The 17,182-nt window shown below is 37.6% G+C and overlaps 1 non-coding gene across 1 annotated transcript; it reads left to right on the forward strand.

Annotated features, from left to right (window-relative positions):
• The first annotated feature begins 16,366 nt into the window (after positions 1 to 16,366).
• LOC120576276 (small nucleolar RNA R71) lies at positions 16,367 to 16,473 on the forward strand. The gene has a single exon (XR_005642354.1). It is a non-coding gene; the product is annotated as a small nucleolar RNA R71 (small nucleolar RNA).
• Positions 16,474 to 17,182: the final 709 nt, after the last annotated feature.

A 17,182-nucleotide genomic window follows, 5' to 3' on the forward strand; every position in this document is an offset into this window, starting at 1 on the left:
ACAGTTCAAGATCCAAAAGAAAAACATGTCTGGAGGATAGGAATCAGTTACTACAAAATACACAAGTGTCAAGCATGACTATGATACTGATGACAAGAAAACAGACTCTGGAAAAGCTCCAAAGTTTAATGGAGATCCAGAAGAGTTTTCATGGTGGAAAACAAATATGTACAACTTTATCATGGGATTGGATGAAGAGCTATGGGACATACTGGAAGATGGAGTTGATGATCTGGATTTAGATGAAGAAGGAGCTGCTATAGACAGAAGAATACATACTCCTGCTCAAAAGAAGCTTTATAAGAAACACCACAAGATAAGAGGAATCATTGTGGCTTCTATACCTCGCACCGAATACATGAAGATGAGTGACAAATCTACTGCGAAGGCTATGTTTGCTTCACTATGTGCAAACTTTGAAGGCAGCAAGAAGGTGAAAGAGGCTAAAGCTTTGATGCTAGTTCATCAGTATGAACTTTTCAGAATGAAGGATGATGAGAGTATAGAAGAAATGTACTCAAGATTTCAAACTTTAGTTTCTGGACTGCAAATACTGAAGAAAAGCTATGTTGCTTCTGATCATGTTAGTAAGATTTTGAGAAGCTTGCCTTCAAGATGGAGACCCAAAGTAACTGCTATTGAGGAAGCTAAGGATCTAAATACTTTAAGTGTTGAAGATCTTGTTAGCTCACTCAAAGTGCATGAAATGAGTTTAAATGAGCATGAAACCTCTAAGAAGAGTAAATCCATTGCTTTACCATCTAAAGGAAAGACTTCAAAATCTTCCAAAGCCTACAAAGCCAGTGAATCTGAAGAAGAATCACCTGATGGAGATTCTGATGAAGATCAATCTGTAAAGATGGCTATGCTGTCCAACAAGCTTGAGTATCTGGCAAGGAAGCAGAAGAAATTTTTGAGCAAGAGAGGTAGCTACAAGAACTCCAAGAAAGAAGATCAGAAGGGATGCTTCAATTGTAAGAAGCCTGGTCATTTCATTGCTGATTTCCCTGATCTTTAGAAGGAGAAGTTTAAAGGTAAATCCAAGAAATCAAGCTTCAGCTCCAGTAAATTCAGAAAGCAAATCAAAAAAAGCTTGATGGCGACCTGGGAAGATTTGGATAGTGAATCTGGTTCTGATAAAGAAGAAGCTGATGATGATGCTAAGGCAGCCATGGGGTTAGTGGCAACAGTATCATCAGAAGCAGTATCAGAAGCTGAATCAGATTTAGAAGATGAAAATGAGGTATATTCCAAAATTCCTAGACAAGAACTTGTTGATTCTCTAAAAGAACTTTTATCACTGTTTGAACACAGAACCAATGAGTTGACAGATTTAAAAGAAAAATATGTTGATTTGATGAAACAACAAAAGACAACTCTATTGGAACTGAAAGCTTCTGAAGAAGAACTCAAAGGGTTTAACCTCATATCAACAACATATGAAGATAGACTCAAGATTCTTTGTCAGAAGCTACAAGAAAAATGTGATAAAGGTTCAGGCAATAAACATGAGATTGCCTTAGATGATTTTATTATGGCTGGAATAGACAGAAGCAAAGTTGCTTCTATGATCTACAGCACATACAAGAACAATGGCAAAGGGATTGGATATTCTGAGGAGAAATCCAAAGAATACAGTCTCAAGAGCTACTGTGATTGTATCAAGGATGGATTGAAATCCACCTTTGTGCCTGAAGGTACAAATGCTGTAACTGCTGTTCAGTCAGAACCTGAAGCTTCTGGTTCACAGGCTAAGATCACATCAAAGCCAGAAAACCTCAAGACCAAGGTTATGACAAAATCTGATCCTAAGAGTCAAAAGATTAAAATTCTGAAAAGATCAGAACCTGTTCATCAGAATCTGATTAAACCAGAATCTAAAATCCCAAAACAAAAGGATCAGAAGAATAAAGCAGTTACTGCTTCTGAGAAAACAATACCAAAAGGTGTCAAACCTAAAGTACTGAATGATCAGAAGCCTCTCAGCACTCACCCTAAGGTACAAGGGAGGAAAAGTAAAGCCTCCAGAACTAACCCAAAAGGACCCATGAAGATATGGGTACCTAAATCTGAATTGGCTAAAACTGCAGGTGTGCCTAAGGGCAAGAGAGAAACAAAGGTCATGGTACCTAGACAGCGGATGTTCAAGGCACATGACTGGAGAGAAAGCTTTGTTCCTTACCCTTACAATGAAAGATGGAGGAGAAGTGAAGTTTGGTGGCAACCAGACTGGAAAAATCATCGGTACAGGTACTATTGGTAATTCCTCCATCTCAATTAATAATGTGTGGCTAGTAGATGGTCTGAAGCATAACCTATTGAGCATTAGTCAATTTTGTGACAATGGGTATGATGTAATGTTCAGTAAGACCAACTGCACACTAGTCAACAAGGATGACAAATCCATTACATTCAAGGGAAAGAGAGTTGAGAATGTCTATAAAATAAATTTCTCTGATCTGGCTGATCAGAAGGTAGTTTGCCTTCTGTCAATGAATGATAAAAAATGGGTATGGCATAGAAGGTTGGGACATGCTAATTGGAGATTAATTTCTAAAATTAGCAAGTTACAACTGGTCAAAGGATTACCTAACATTGATTATCATTCAGATGCACTTTGTGGTGCATGTCAGAAAGGGAAAATTGTGAAAAGTACTTTCAAATCTAAAGACATTGTATCAACCTCCAGACCCTTAGAATTACTCCATATTGATCTTTTTGGTCCAGTTAATACTGCATCTTTATATGGAAGTAAATATGGATTAGTCATTGTTGATGATTACAGCAGATGGACTTGGGTAAAATTCATTAAAAGTAAAGACTATGCATGTGAAGTTTTTAGCAGTTTCTGCACTCAAATAAAATCTGAAAAAGAATTGAAAATTTTCAAAGTCAAAAGTGATCATGGTGGAGAATTTGAAAATGAGCCATTTGAACTTTTTTGTGAAAAACATGGGATTCTCCATGAATTTTCTTCTCCTAGAACTCCACAACAAAATGGGGTTGTAGAGAGAAAGAACAGAACCTTACAAGAAATGGCCAGAACCATGATCCATGAAAACAATTTAGCTAAACATTTCTGGGCAGAAGCAGTTAATACTTCATGTTATATTCAAAATAGGATCTATATCAGACCTATGTTGGAGAAAACAGCATATGAACTCTTTAAAGGAAGAAGACCCAATATCTCGTACTTTCATCAATTTGGATGTACTTGTTACATCTTAAACACTAAAGACTATCTGAAGAAATTTGATGCCAAGGCTCAAAGAGGAATCTTTTTAGGTTACTCTGAAAGGTCAAAGGCGTACAGAGTGTATAATTCAGAAACACATTGTGTTGAAGAATCTATGCATGTAAAATTTGATGATAGAGAGCCTGGAAGTAAAACTCCAGAGCAAAGTGAAAGTAATGCAGGTACAACTGATTCTGAAGATGCATCAGAATCTGATCAACCTTCTGATTGTGAAAAGTATTCAGAAGTTGAATCTAGTCCAGAAGCTGAAATCACTCCAGAAGCTGAGTCTAATTCAGAAGCAGAACCTAGTCCAGTAGTACATAATGAAAATGCTTCTGAGGATATTCAAGATAACACTCAGCAGGTTATTCAACCTAAATTCAAGCACAAATCTTCACATCCTGAGGAGCTAATCATTGGAAGCAAAGATAGTCCTAGAAGAACAAGATCACATTTCAGACAAGAAGAGTCATTAATAGGTTTGCTTTCAATAATTGAGCCTAAAACTGTTGAAGAAGCTCTCTCAGATAATGGATGGATATTAGCTATGCAAGAAGAGCTAAATCAGTTTCACAAGAATCATGTGTGGGATCTGGTACCCAAACCTTTTCAAAAGAACATTATTGGAACAAAATGGGTATTCAGAAACAAGCTGAATGAACAAGGAGAGGTAACCAGAAACAAAGCCAGACTTGTTGCTCAAGGCTACAGTCAACAAGAAGGCATTGATTACACTGAAACATTTGCTCCAGTTGCAAGATTGGAAGCAATCAGGTTACTTCTATCCTATGCAATTAATCATGGCATAATATTATATCAAATGGATGTCAAAAGTGCTTTTCTTAATGGTGTCATTGAAGAAGAAGTGTATGTTAAACAACCTCCTAGGTTTGAGGATCTTAAGCATCCTGACCATGTCTATAAACTTAAGAAATCACTATATAGCTTGAAACAAGCTCCCAGAGCTTGGTATGATAGACTAAGTAATTTCTTAATTAAAAATGATTTTGAAAGAGGACAAGTTGACACAACACTCTTCAGAAGGACTCTTAAGAAAGACATTTTGATTGTCCAAATATATGTTGATGATATAATATTTGGTTCTACTAATGCATCTCTTTGCAAAGAATTTTCTAAGTTAATGCAGGATGAATTTGAAATGAGCATGATGGGAGAATTGAAATTCTTTCTTGGAATTCAAATCAACCAGAGTAAAGAAGGAGTATATGTTCATCAAACAAAGTATACAAAGGAGCTTCTGAAGAAGTTCAAGCTAGAAGATTGTAAAGTGATGAACACTCCAATGCATCCAACCTGCACCTTAAGCAAAGAAGATACTAGAACAGTAGTAGACCAGAAGCTATACAGAGGTATGATTGGTTCTCTGTTATACCTCACTGCATCTAGACCTGATATTTTATTCAGTGTATGCTTGTGTGCAAGATTTCAATCAGATCCTAGAGAATCTCATTTAACTGCAGTTAAGAGAATCTTCAGGTATCTGAAAGGAACAACTAATCTTGGACTCCTGTATAGGAAATCCCTAGATTATAAGTTGATTGGATTATGTGATGCTGATTATGCTCGTGACAGGATTGAAAGAAAATCAACCAGTGGAAATTGTCAATTCCTGGGAGAGAATCTGATATCCTGGGCAAGCAAAAGACAAGCAACTATTGCTATGTCTACAGCAGAAGCAGAATACATTTCAGCTGCAAGTTGTTGCACACAACTACTTTGGATGAAACATCAGTTGGAAGACTATCAGATTAATGCTAACAGTATTCCCATCTTTTGTGATAATACTGCTGCTATTTGTTTGTCAAAGAATCCAATTCTACATTCAAGAGCCAAGCATATTGAGATCAAACACCATTTTATCAGAGACTATGTTCAAAAAGGGATTTTAGATATACAATTCATTGATACTGAACATCAATGGGCTGATATATTTACAAAACCTTTATCTGTTGAAAGATTTGATTTTATTAAGAAAAATTTGAACATGCATTTTGTGTCTGATTGAAAAATTGCTTGCCTCTGAATAAGAAGTTTGGTTCTGAAGTCTATTCAGAAGCATCTGGTCCTTCAGAAGCTCTTAACTGAGGTTCTGAGGAAAATGTGCTTCTGAAGATGACGTCAGCACTAAGACTTCAGAAGCGGTATTCTTTGCTTCTGAATAGCAAGGTTAGTGGGAACGTTGGCAGTTACTTTTTGTAACAGCTGTCCCATTACCCAAAAGGTAGTTTTCTGAAGAGTCTCTGACTTGGTCTATTTGTATTGGAGTATAACAAAAAGGGCAATGATGTTTTATTTGCTTTTAAACATACTAACACGCGCCCCCAATTTGTCATTAATGCTATGTTTGTTTGTCTCTTCTGAATTGCAAACGTTTTACTAAAAACACTAAGTCAATTCACACACTACTCACTTCACAACAAACACTTTCTATTTTCTTCTCAACCCTCTGCGAAGTAAGCGCATCCACTCTCCCTCTCAAAACACCTTAGAACCCTAAAACTCCTTCGAATCAATGGAAAGCTCAAGTTCTGCTGGTGGTTCATCTTCAAATATGGAAATAGATACTCCGGGTTATGAGATTAAAGGAAGAACCATGTCTATTGAAGAATGGGAGTTAATCATTCAAGCAGAAAATCTAGTGGATTTCGCCTCCTTAACCCACCATGGATGCGACCTAGTAAGGTTCTACAAGAAACAAAAGTTAATGAGTTATTTCAGTCTTCTCAATGGTCCAACGTATGAAGTTCTGGTCAGACAATTCTGGGTAAGGGCTTCAATCTTTGACATTGATGCTGCAAGACAGGAAGAAGCTCAATTGATTCTGGTTGATCCTGCTCTGAAGGGAAAAACCAGAGAAGAAATGGGTCTACTCTCCTTCACTGGTACAGAGATAAGATCAAATGTCATGGGTATTCTTGTAACCATAAATGAGCAGATTATTGATCAAGCCATGGGAAGGGATACCTCTGGCAAATACTTTGGATAAGAGATTCCTAATCCAAGAACCAGCTCTTGGAAGGAAATTGTTAATGAAACCATTTATGGGTCTAAGGTTGCTCAATCATACAGCACCTTAAGCATGGAGAAGAAGATGCTTCTGAAAATCCAAAATGAGAACATCTTTCCCAAAGGTGGAGGAAGTGATCAACCTTCACTTGGACACAAGGTTTTCCTGCATCACACCATCACTCAAGAGACCACGATGAATGTTCCTAAGTACATGTTCAAGTACATGATCAAGGAACTAAAGAAGAGTCAGATGGAGAACAGGAAGTTTGTTCCTTATGGAAGGCTGCTCTCTGTAATTTTTCAAGAAGGAGGAATATTAAGTGCCTTGAAGGATGTTGGCATTTATGATAACCAGAAGCTGGGAGCAGTCACTGGAAAGATAATCAATGGATCAACTCTTGTGAAGATGAAATTGATTCCAACAAATGCTTACAAGAAACTAGATTCTGATATGCATGAATCTGATGCCATATCTGATCTAGTCACTCATCACATCCCTATCTGCAAGAAGGATCCCCTAGATGTGCAAAGGGTTTACATCTTGGACTTCTACAAAACTTACAAGAAGAAGATTAGCTTGAAAGATGTCCCTGAGGAGATGTATGGTGGTGATTTACCTATGGCCAAAGGCAGAAAGTCAAAGAAGAAGCAGATCGCCAAGGAAGAGTATCTTGCTGATGATGCTACTGAGAAGGGTGCTCAGAAGTATCAAAAAGCTAAGAAGGAAAAATCAGCATTGTCCACTATTCAAGAGGAAGTGGAGAACTTGGATGAAGTCCCACTTATCAGGAAAAGGAAAAGGAGTGCTCAAGAATCAGCAGAACAGCTTGCTTCTGAACAAGTTGCTTCTAAACAAGCTGATTTTGAAAATCCTCTAAGTCCTAAGAAGAAAAGAGAAGCTGCTCTTCAAACTATCAGAGACAAGAGAACAAGAGATCTAAAGACTGCTGAAGGTAGCAAAGAAGATCAAGCTGAACAGCCAGAAGAAGAGCCATGTGCTAAACAGGCTAAGAATAAGCCTAGTGTTATGCCAAAGTATGTTCCTTCAGCAGAACAATGGCTATATGCTAGGAATTATACTAGAACTGGGATGGCTAAGATGAAGGAGCAGAGACAGCAGAAGAAAAGAGAGGAACAACTTAAGGTAGCAGGGTACAAGCTAGCTCCTGAGAAGGCTGCTGAGTTTGCTGCGTTGGCTGCTGAGGTTGAAAAGGAAACTGTTCAGGAGGGAGTGAAGCTGCTTTCTCAAGCTTTGAAAGACAAGCAAGCTTCAGGAGCTACTTCTTCAGAACCAGCTTCTCAAGCTTCAGAAGCAAATCTTCCAGAAGCTCACTCATCAGGTACATCACAAAAAACTGACATCAGTACTCAGATTCCTGACCTTCCTTCTTCACCCTCATCATCATCCACTGAATCAGATGACCAACCCCTTAGTCAACACATAGAAAAACTTCTAAATATCAAACCCACAAAACTAACAGAGTTTGGAACTTTTGACTATGAGAAAACACAAATTGAATTTTCTAAGAACAGAATTAAACTATGTGAAAAATTCAACTTGCCTGCTTCTCATCCTTTGTATCCAGTCATTCCAGAAGCTGTTAGTGTACAACACCCTGAACCCAACCAAGAACCTAACCAAACAAACCCACAAAATGACCAAACTCCACAAAGAGCCTCTGAAGTAGTTTCAGATGCAACTACTTCAGAAATCCCCCAACAACAAGAATCCTCAACACTTCACAATCTAGAAAAACATTTAGGTGGTGAAATGCAACCTACACCTACAAAGGCCTCTAAGACAGTCCCTGAAAAGACTGTTTTAGAAAACCAACAAACAGAAACGCAAACCATCCCTGAGCAAACTGTTCCGGAGCAAACTGTTCCTGAACAAACTGTTCCTGAACAAGCTGCTTCTGAACAAGCTGCTTCTGACCATCAAACAATAGACCAACAACAAACAGCCTCTGACCATCAAACAACAGAACAACAACAACAACCAGAACCACCAATAATTGACCTAACCTCCTCTGACCATCAAACAGCCTCAAATAAACCTTCTACATCTCAAACACCAATCCCAGACACCATCCTAGAATCTGAGTATATAGATGAACAGCTAATCAGGCTTAGTGATGAGATTCAGACACTGATTCTTCGCAGAACAGTTCCTGTACCTCCTATTCACTATCTTGATCAGTGGATGGATCTGAAGAAGAGTTTTGATGAGCTGCTGGATCAGCTAAGCACTAAGTGTGTCTCATCTCACTCTGCCATGCTGAAAAAGATGTTGGATGATATGCATGAAGCAGCTAAAGTGAAAGAGCTGAATTATGTGCCTCTGCTGGACATCACTCCTTTCTATCCAGAAGAAGAGTGCATCACAAGGGCTGCAAGAATTCATGCTGGGTTTAAAAGAAGAATGAGAGAAAAGGATGAGCTACTTAAGAAGAAGGATGAGCAAATTAAGTATCTCTTGGAACAGATGTATAAGCAAGCCCAAACTTAGTTGCACACCCAATTTTCTTTGCTTGTTTTAATCTTTGTTCTAAGTACTTTAGTTGCCTTGCGTTTGTATCTTAACTTTTCTATATATATAAATATTATCATTTGCTTCTGAATCATATGTCTTACAAGCTTTATACTCTGATAATATTTGCTGCATTTTAATGCTGTTTGCTCTGATACACTGTATTTTAAGGTTTATATGTTTATTGCTCTGATACTCTTTCTTTTGTTTTTATTTTTTTGTTGATGACAAAAGGGGGAGTAAATGTATAGTATTTTAAGGCACTGAGCCCCACTATAACCACTTCAAAACCTTTTTAAATACTTCTGATATTATCTATTTTTATGAGTATTTTCTTGAAATTTAATTAATAAGAATAGAACTCAGGGGGAGCTTACAAACCTCACCTTAAAGATCTATTAGACTCAGGGGGAGCTTACAAACCTCTATCCCAGTAGTCAACTTATTAATTAGATCAATAACAATTGAACATTTTAAATACTATTGTTTGTCATCATCAAAAAGGGGGAGATTGTTGGAACAAAATGTGTTTCACAATGAACCTTATTGAGTTTTGATGATAACAAGGTATTAAAAATTGTCAATTGGTTATTGCTAATAATTGTTCAAGTGTACAGGACCAAAGGCTACTCAAGTTATTTCAATAGGTCTTGGAAGAACAATGGAAAGAAAAAGAAATTCTGAGCATCTGAAGAAAACTGCTCCAGAAGCTGAAGTGCTTCTGAAGTGATGACGTCATCAGAAGCAGAAGGTCATCAGAAGCAAAGGTTTTCATCAGAAGCAATATCTTCACCAGAAGCTACGTTTGATCCTTTAATCAAACTGAAGATTCAAAATAGCTGATTCTCAATTCAGTCTTATCCAAGAAGAACGAAGAATTGAAAGGGAGGTATCAACAGATATATGGATAGCACTGAGCACTTGTCTCTCGTTAATAGAGTTGACAAAGTACAAGTGTACAACCACTACCTCCACTACTCTGTTTTCTGTCTACGCTACAAGACAAGACAACAGCCATGCCTGCAGAATTTGTACCTTCAAGATGGGAATGAATTTGAAGCTTATTCTTCAAAGGACTACACCCAAATCAGGCAAAGGATTACTGGTGGATGATCAAAGGATTTTAAAAGACTCTTTAGACGTGCTGATTATCTCAACGTCTCTTTCACGCCTCTATATAAAGGTGTGAAGACTTGAAGATTGTAGATAGAGATACACAAGTTAAAAAGCGCCAAAACTCTGTCAATTTGATTCTACAAAGCACACTGAATTTCTGCACTGATTTGATACATCTTAGAAATTCAAAGTCTAGAGTCTTTATTGTATTGTATTGTGAACACCACTGATTGTATATCAAGTGTTCAAGTCAAACTCAATTCTCTGTATTTTTGTTTGATCAGAAGTCTCTTGCCTGCGTGCTTGAGCATTAGAAGTCTCTTGCTTAGTGCTTGAGCATTGGAAGACTCTTGCGTGTCTGCTTGAGCATTTTTTTGTGAAGTCTCATACTTAGATAGTATTGAGCATTTGTAATCTTTGTGATTATAGTGAAATCTCCTTGGAAGTGCAAGGGGGACTGGACTACTTCCGATTTGTGGAAGGAACCAGGATAACTGCTTGTGTCTTTGTCTTTCTTTTCTCTACTCTGTTCTTTTCCGCTGCATATCTGATTCTGATCATTTCATCAGAAGCACTCACAAACTGCTTCTGAAGGTTTATCAGAAGAAGAATTTCTAGAGAGAAAAAGAAAACACAATTCAACCCCCCCCCCCCCCCCCCCTTCTTGTGTTTTTCACCTTCACATCTTTCTTAACCAACAACACTGGAGCACCCCATGGAGAAACACTCGGCCTGATAAACTGCTTTTCAAGCAAGTCTTCCAACTGCTTCTTCAATTCACTCAACGCTGATGTAGACATCTGATACAACGCAATCGAAATAGGATTCGTTCCTGACACCAAATCAATTGCAAACTCAACTTCTCTCTCCGACGGTAATTCGGTAATGTCGTCCGGAAAAACTTCTGGAAACTCTTCAATACCGGCAAATCTCCAACTCCTTTCTCACCACTTTCCTTTAATGATGCAAACATCATAAACACACAAGCCTCGTAATGAGATAAAACCGCAAGTGCACGGTCTTATCGAAGTAGTAAAATAAGAATATCGTTCCGACAGGGAGTTATGAATTCAATTATCTTTTAACAATGATTAGAATTAAAGTATAGGAAGTAGAAAGTTGTATTTTTATATATTTAAAAGAAAATAATAATAAAAGATAAAAGCCTTGGGATTATTGGTTCATCCTAACGGCAAGTCCTTCTCAAACCAAACTATTAAACTTATAACTTTATGTTAGACCTAATTTCTCAAGACAGTTTCTCTTTTGTTCCTCTAGCAACCAAGCCTATTTCGCTGACTTGATTACTATTAGATTTTGGTTCCTCTAACAACCAAGCCTATTTCGCTGACTTGATTGTTATTAGTTCCCTTGAAGATCGAAACTATATGTCTCAAAGATTGTAAAGACTATTTCGCTGCCTTTACAATCTCTGTCTAAATTCACTTGTTCAAATATCAAGACTCCACTTTCGTTTTATGAATTGATATTTGAGATGATGGATAAACAATTATCAAACCCTCCACTTTCGTTTCCACAGTTTGATAATGGTTGATCCATGTTAAAGCGGTGAATTTAGATAAGGAATTAGGGTTACATAAGATTAAGGTTTAAAGCTTGGTTTGATTAGGATTATGTCATTAGACTTATCCAATAATCCCAAGACAAGAGAAGTCTACTCACTGACGTTCATCATAGACAAGGAGAAGAAGAGAGAAAGCATAAAGATAAATAACAAGAAAGTAAAATGAACTTTTATTAGAAAGACAATTGTCACATATTGTATTCCAAGAAAAGATGAATATTTGTGATGGCTAGCTATTCTATTTATAGTACACAATTGACTTAAAATCTAAGCAAGTATATTCTAAGAATATTCCACGGTAGATTGTGCGCCAAAATAGAATAGCTTGGAGTCCAAGCAAAAGCAGCAAAAAGTATTCTGGAGGGTGGCACGGCCGTGCCAAGGCTAGCGCGGGCCGTGCCAGGCTTCTGACTTGTGGGAGACATATTTTGTCTCTCAATCTTTATATTTTCGTGTCCAATCTGCTCCAAATCCCTTTCTTTTGCTCCAAGACTCAATCCATCCAATATTCTTCCCTGAAATATAATAAATTGCAATTTAAAGTAAACTATCCTAAAAAGGAAATAATACTAATATAAAATTATATAAAATCTAAATAAAACTAAACTAAAAAGCATATTAAAATAGTATATAAATGACTCATCAAACTCCCCCACACTTGAATCTTTGCTTGTCCTCAAGCAAAAGGCATAAACATAGTAGCACCAACAGTTATATCAAATGACAATTCAATTAAAGCACATGTCTCCTCAAGGGCTTAAATCCCAAATGTACACTAATCACAAACTCAAGCATTTCTTGTAATTTTTATTCAACCCAACGATCAAGTTTCAAGTGAGTGTGTGTGTGAAGTCCAACCCTTTTCTTGCTCCTGTATAAGATAGGCATTATGAGGAAACATGGTCTAATCCTAGCACTAAACCAACCCAGAAAGATTCCTTCTATAATTCATATAAGAGAGATGGGAGTATTTGAAAATCTTTGTTCTTTGCCATTTGCAGATTTTAAGTTCTTTATTTAAGGAACAACATCTTCACGTAGGAGGTCGGAGGGCCTACCCCCTTCCCCAATCTAGATTCAATGGTATCCCTTAAAACATCATCTTCACGTAGGAAGTCGGAGGGCCTACCTCCTTCCCCAATCTAGATTCAATGATGCTTTTTAAAGTTTTTCCTTAAGATAACAATCATCTTCACGTAGGAAGTCGGAGGGCCTACCTCCTTCCCCAATCTAGATTCAATGATGAGATCTTGGAATTTATTTGGCTTTTTGGCTTTTTATTCACTCCCTTATACTAACTTATACTACTGGCACTTTGAGAATCTTTAAAGGTTAATGCACCACTAAGATTAAAACGCGTTTCCTTAAAATACCTATTCATACATTTACTCAAGGGAAGCAACTTTGTGTTTTTCTCATTGGAGAATTTTATTCACTTTAAAACGAGATGTGGGTATATCAAGGAGACTTAAAACACAAGAGTTTGCTTTCATGTACAAGAATCAACAAAATAAGAGGAGACAATGAAAATTTTTGTGTCATGATATTTTCAATAAAAATTAGCTACTTAACCATGCCTTTTACAATAAAACAAAACAAAAGAATAAAGTTCAAGGGAGTTTGGAAACACTACGACTAAAGATACTTTATTAGGCTCCCCCCACACTTAGGAGAAGCATTGTCCTCAATGATTCAAGATAAAAGAAAAGTAGAAGAGAAGGAGAGGCAGAAGAGGGAGATAGAGATTAAAGAGATAAGGTGAAAAAGAGGAAGAGGAAAGCTCACATTTTTATTGAGGTCCATAGGGAGGGCCTTGGAGGTTGAAGTGTTGCATCATGTTCCGAAGCATTTGGTTATTTTCTTCGGATATGCGGTTGCCCCGTAGGACATCATTTCTTAGCCCGGATAATTCAACACCTTGCCTTTGTTGCTCGGTGCTTATCCTTTGTACCTCGATTTGCATCCATGCCCATCTTTCATTGTTGTCGTTATGGTCATGGGGCTCCTCTTCATGGTGCATGTGTGCACCTTCGTCGTCACCTTGATTATGCTCTTCATGTACCTGTAATCCATCACCAACATACAACAAATTTTCCTCCACCTCGGGGTTAGTCCGAGATGGGTTAGGAAGTAGAAATAAAAGAGGTATGCGAAGTTGAAGTGCATAAGTCATGGGTGGGTGAATCTTAATGAAGTTCATAGTAACAAGGGTTTCAATATTAAGCCTATTGTTGCCCTCAATTGGATTTATCCCATCTTCCTCACCCACTCCAAACTTCCTAGCGATGAAGGTAATGATACTACCGACTACTCTCTCAGCTCTATTATCAGGTCTAGCTCCTATGGAGGAAAGGTAATCAAGTAGGTAGAAACAAGTATTAACGGGATTGTTACTAAGCATTGCCCAAAGCATAAAAAGTTCATCCGTCCTAGTTGTTCCTACCTCTTTTCTACCCCAAATGGTACAAGCCATGACTCTCTGGAGGTATCTAAGTACTGGGTTGTGAATGTTACTAGCCTTATTGTTGCGAGGATTATATTGCCTTAACCCGGTAACGCGTTTCCAAAAGAGAGCGGGGTCATAGTTTTCCGACTTTAAATTTGGATTCCAAGAGTCATGGATGAACCCCGCATTTGCGAAGTGCATCTCTAAACAGAAATTTTTAAGAGACATCTCATAATCCATATTCAAAAGTCGGAAAGAGACTCTATGGTCGGGGTTGTCAAAATTCACTTTATCCTTCGTAAATTCAATAGAACTTAAGAATTCATAAGTGAAATTTTCGAAACCTTTCATAGGTCTAAGCATATCAACCCATCTTAAATTTCCTAGTAAGCTAAACAGATTATTCCTTAGTCCTAGCACACTCAAAGTATAAGGATCTGGATATCGACAAGGATGCAAAGGTTTAGAGAGAAGAATTTTATACCTGTCCCTTTGCTTGGTGTCCTTGAAGACTATGCCATGATTCCTGGCTTGCGTTTTCTTCTTTGATTGTGGTCCTCCGGAAGAGCTTGCTCCACCTTTCCTAGATGCCATTAATCCTTAACCTTGGTTGACCTTTTGTGTTTTGGTGAAGGTTGGGTTTTGGGAAATGTTTTTGGTGGAAAAGGTTGGTTCGGTGATGGGGTTGGGCTTTGAGTAAGTGTTAGGAGTTGGGTTGGGTGAATTGGTGAAGAATTTGTGGGTTTTTAGGTAGGTGAATGGGGGCTACGAATTTGATGATTTTTGGTAGGGATGGAGGAAAGTTGTTTTGGGAATGGTGTGTTGTGATTGATGGGGTAAAGAAATGGTGTGAATTGGTGAAGTTTTGAGGGAGATATGGAGTTTTAGAGGTTTTGTGGTTATGGAGGTTTTAGAAAAATGGAAGGATGACAGATGTTTGTAGTTGAGAATGGGGGATGAAGAAGATGAAAGGGGAGGTAAAACCTAACCTGGGGTCGGGCACGGCCGTGCCAATCTTAGCACGGGCCGTGCCAACTTCCTGGATAATGGAATGGTTTTTGGAGGGCAAGGTCTGGCACGGCCGTGCCAGTGTGAGCACGGGCCGTGCCAAGATTCTGGATAAATTGATTTCAAAAATATTCCGTTTTCTCGAATCATACTCGGACAATTACCTACAAAACAAATAAAAACAAAACAAAACAAAACAAAAGCAGTTAAATGCGTGGGTTGCCTCCCACGAAGCGCTTCTTTATAGTCATTAGCTTGACGTTCAAGAGGTTTCTCTACCCTATACCCAATCTTTCCCAAAGGGATAGTGGCGTCAACCTGGCATTCTCTCCCAAATCACACATGGCTTTCTCAATGCTTTTGGATCCTATGACACAAGGTATGAGAAAACTTTCTAGATTCTTAAGTTTAGATGGCAATTTGTTTGGAAGTATTTCAATTAAAATTCTAAATTGGTCATCTAACTTTGATTTGACAAAACCTTGTGTTAATGGATTTTTAGGCTCATGAGGGGGTGAAACAAATGGCTTTTCATTTTCTCCTATAGTTTTCTCACTTGGAGGCTCATCACTTCCTATCTCTCCCTCATTGTTCTTAATTTTCACAACGGGGTCCTCTAATTGGTTACCATCCCTAAGAATAATAGAACTTATATGGCCTTTGGGGTTGGTTTCAGTTTGACCTGGAAAGATCCCGGTGGTTTGAGAGGAAGTAGTCACGTGTTGGGCCACTTGAGAGATTTGGGTTTCAAGTATCTCATTGTGAGTTGCTATGGAGTCTACCTTGGATGTGATTTTGGCAAGAGAGTCATTCAAAAATTCAGTTTGGTTTTTAAGCTCTTGGAGTTGCTTGGATTGATCTATAACATAATTTTCCATTAAAAGTTCCAAGCTGGATTTTTGAGGGACTCTTTGGTTGTTTGCATAACTGGGTGGTGTTGCTTGTTGTCCAAAAAGATTTTGAGGGGTTTGATAAAAAAAATGGTTGTTTCCAAACCCTCGATTATATTGAGCATAGTTTACTTGCTCAGGACTTCTAACAACACTACCTAGTTGGCAATCAATGCCAATATGGCCAAATACACCACAAACTTCACAAGGAGGTGATACAGGAGCAGGTGTGACAACACTAGTATTCATTGTATCAAATTTTTGTGTCAGTGTGTCAACCTTAGCAGTTAGATGATCAAGGGAGGAAATTTTGTACATACCTGCCTCTTTTTTAGAGGGTAAAGAAGTAGTGATGACTCTCTCACTTGTCCACTGATAGTGGTTTTGTGCCATGCCCTCGATCAAATCATATGCTGCTGTGTAAGTTTTATTCATCAAAGCTCCACCTGCAGCTGCATCAACATAGATTTTTGTGGTATACGAAAGACCATTATAAAAGGTGTGGATAATAAGCCACTTCTCTAGACCATGATGGGGGCAAAGCCTAAGCATTTCTTTGAAACGCTCCCACGCATCGTAAAGAGATTCACCATCTTTTTGAGTGTATTGAAAAAGCCTCGCCCTGAATTGAGCGGTTTGAGAAAGGGGAAAGAATTGGGCAAGGAAAGCTCGCCTCATTTGGTCCCATGAAGTGATAGAACCAATAGTCAATGAATGAAACCAAGCACTAGCTCTATCCCTTAAGGAGAAAGGAAAGAGGTGCAGCCTTACGGCCTCTTGGTTTGCCTTCAAAGTTCCACTGAGACTTAGAAAAGTTGAAACATGAAGATTCGGATCCTCAGTGGGTGATCCGAAAAATTGATTTTGCTGCACTAGGTAAATAAGTGCAGGTTTTATTTCAAATTTACTACCCTCAACCGTTGGGTACACAATAGCATCGTACGGCTCATCTGAAGATGTGATTGCATACTCTTTGAGAGCACGTTTCACATCCATGTCGTTATTATTGTCTTTGAGCCATGCCTGAAATCAAAACGGTTAAAGATAGAAAATAAAAAATAAGGAGAAAGGGAGGGAGATATATATATATATATATATATATATATATATATATATATATATATATATATATATATAAAATAAAAATAAAATAGGAGAAGGAAATAAAATATATTATAAATATATAACAAATAAAAAAATTAAAAAGGTAAGAAAAAGGAAATAAAATATTTTATAAATATATATATATATATACTATTTTTTTATTTTTATTTTTTTATATTATATATATATATAAATATATATATATTTTTTTTTAGACTAACCACTATTAAAAACT

The sequence above is a fragment of the Medicago truncatula genome, chromosome 6, assembly GCF_003473485.1.
Source record: "Medicago truncatula cultivar Jemalong A17 chromosome 6, MtrunA17r5.0-ANR, whole genome shotgun sequence".
Classification (NCBI taxonomy): domain Eukaryota; kingdom Viridiplantae; phylum Streptophyta; class Magnoliopsida; order Fabales; family Fabaceae; genus Medicago; species Medicago truncatula.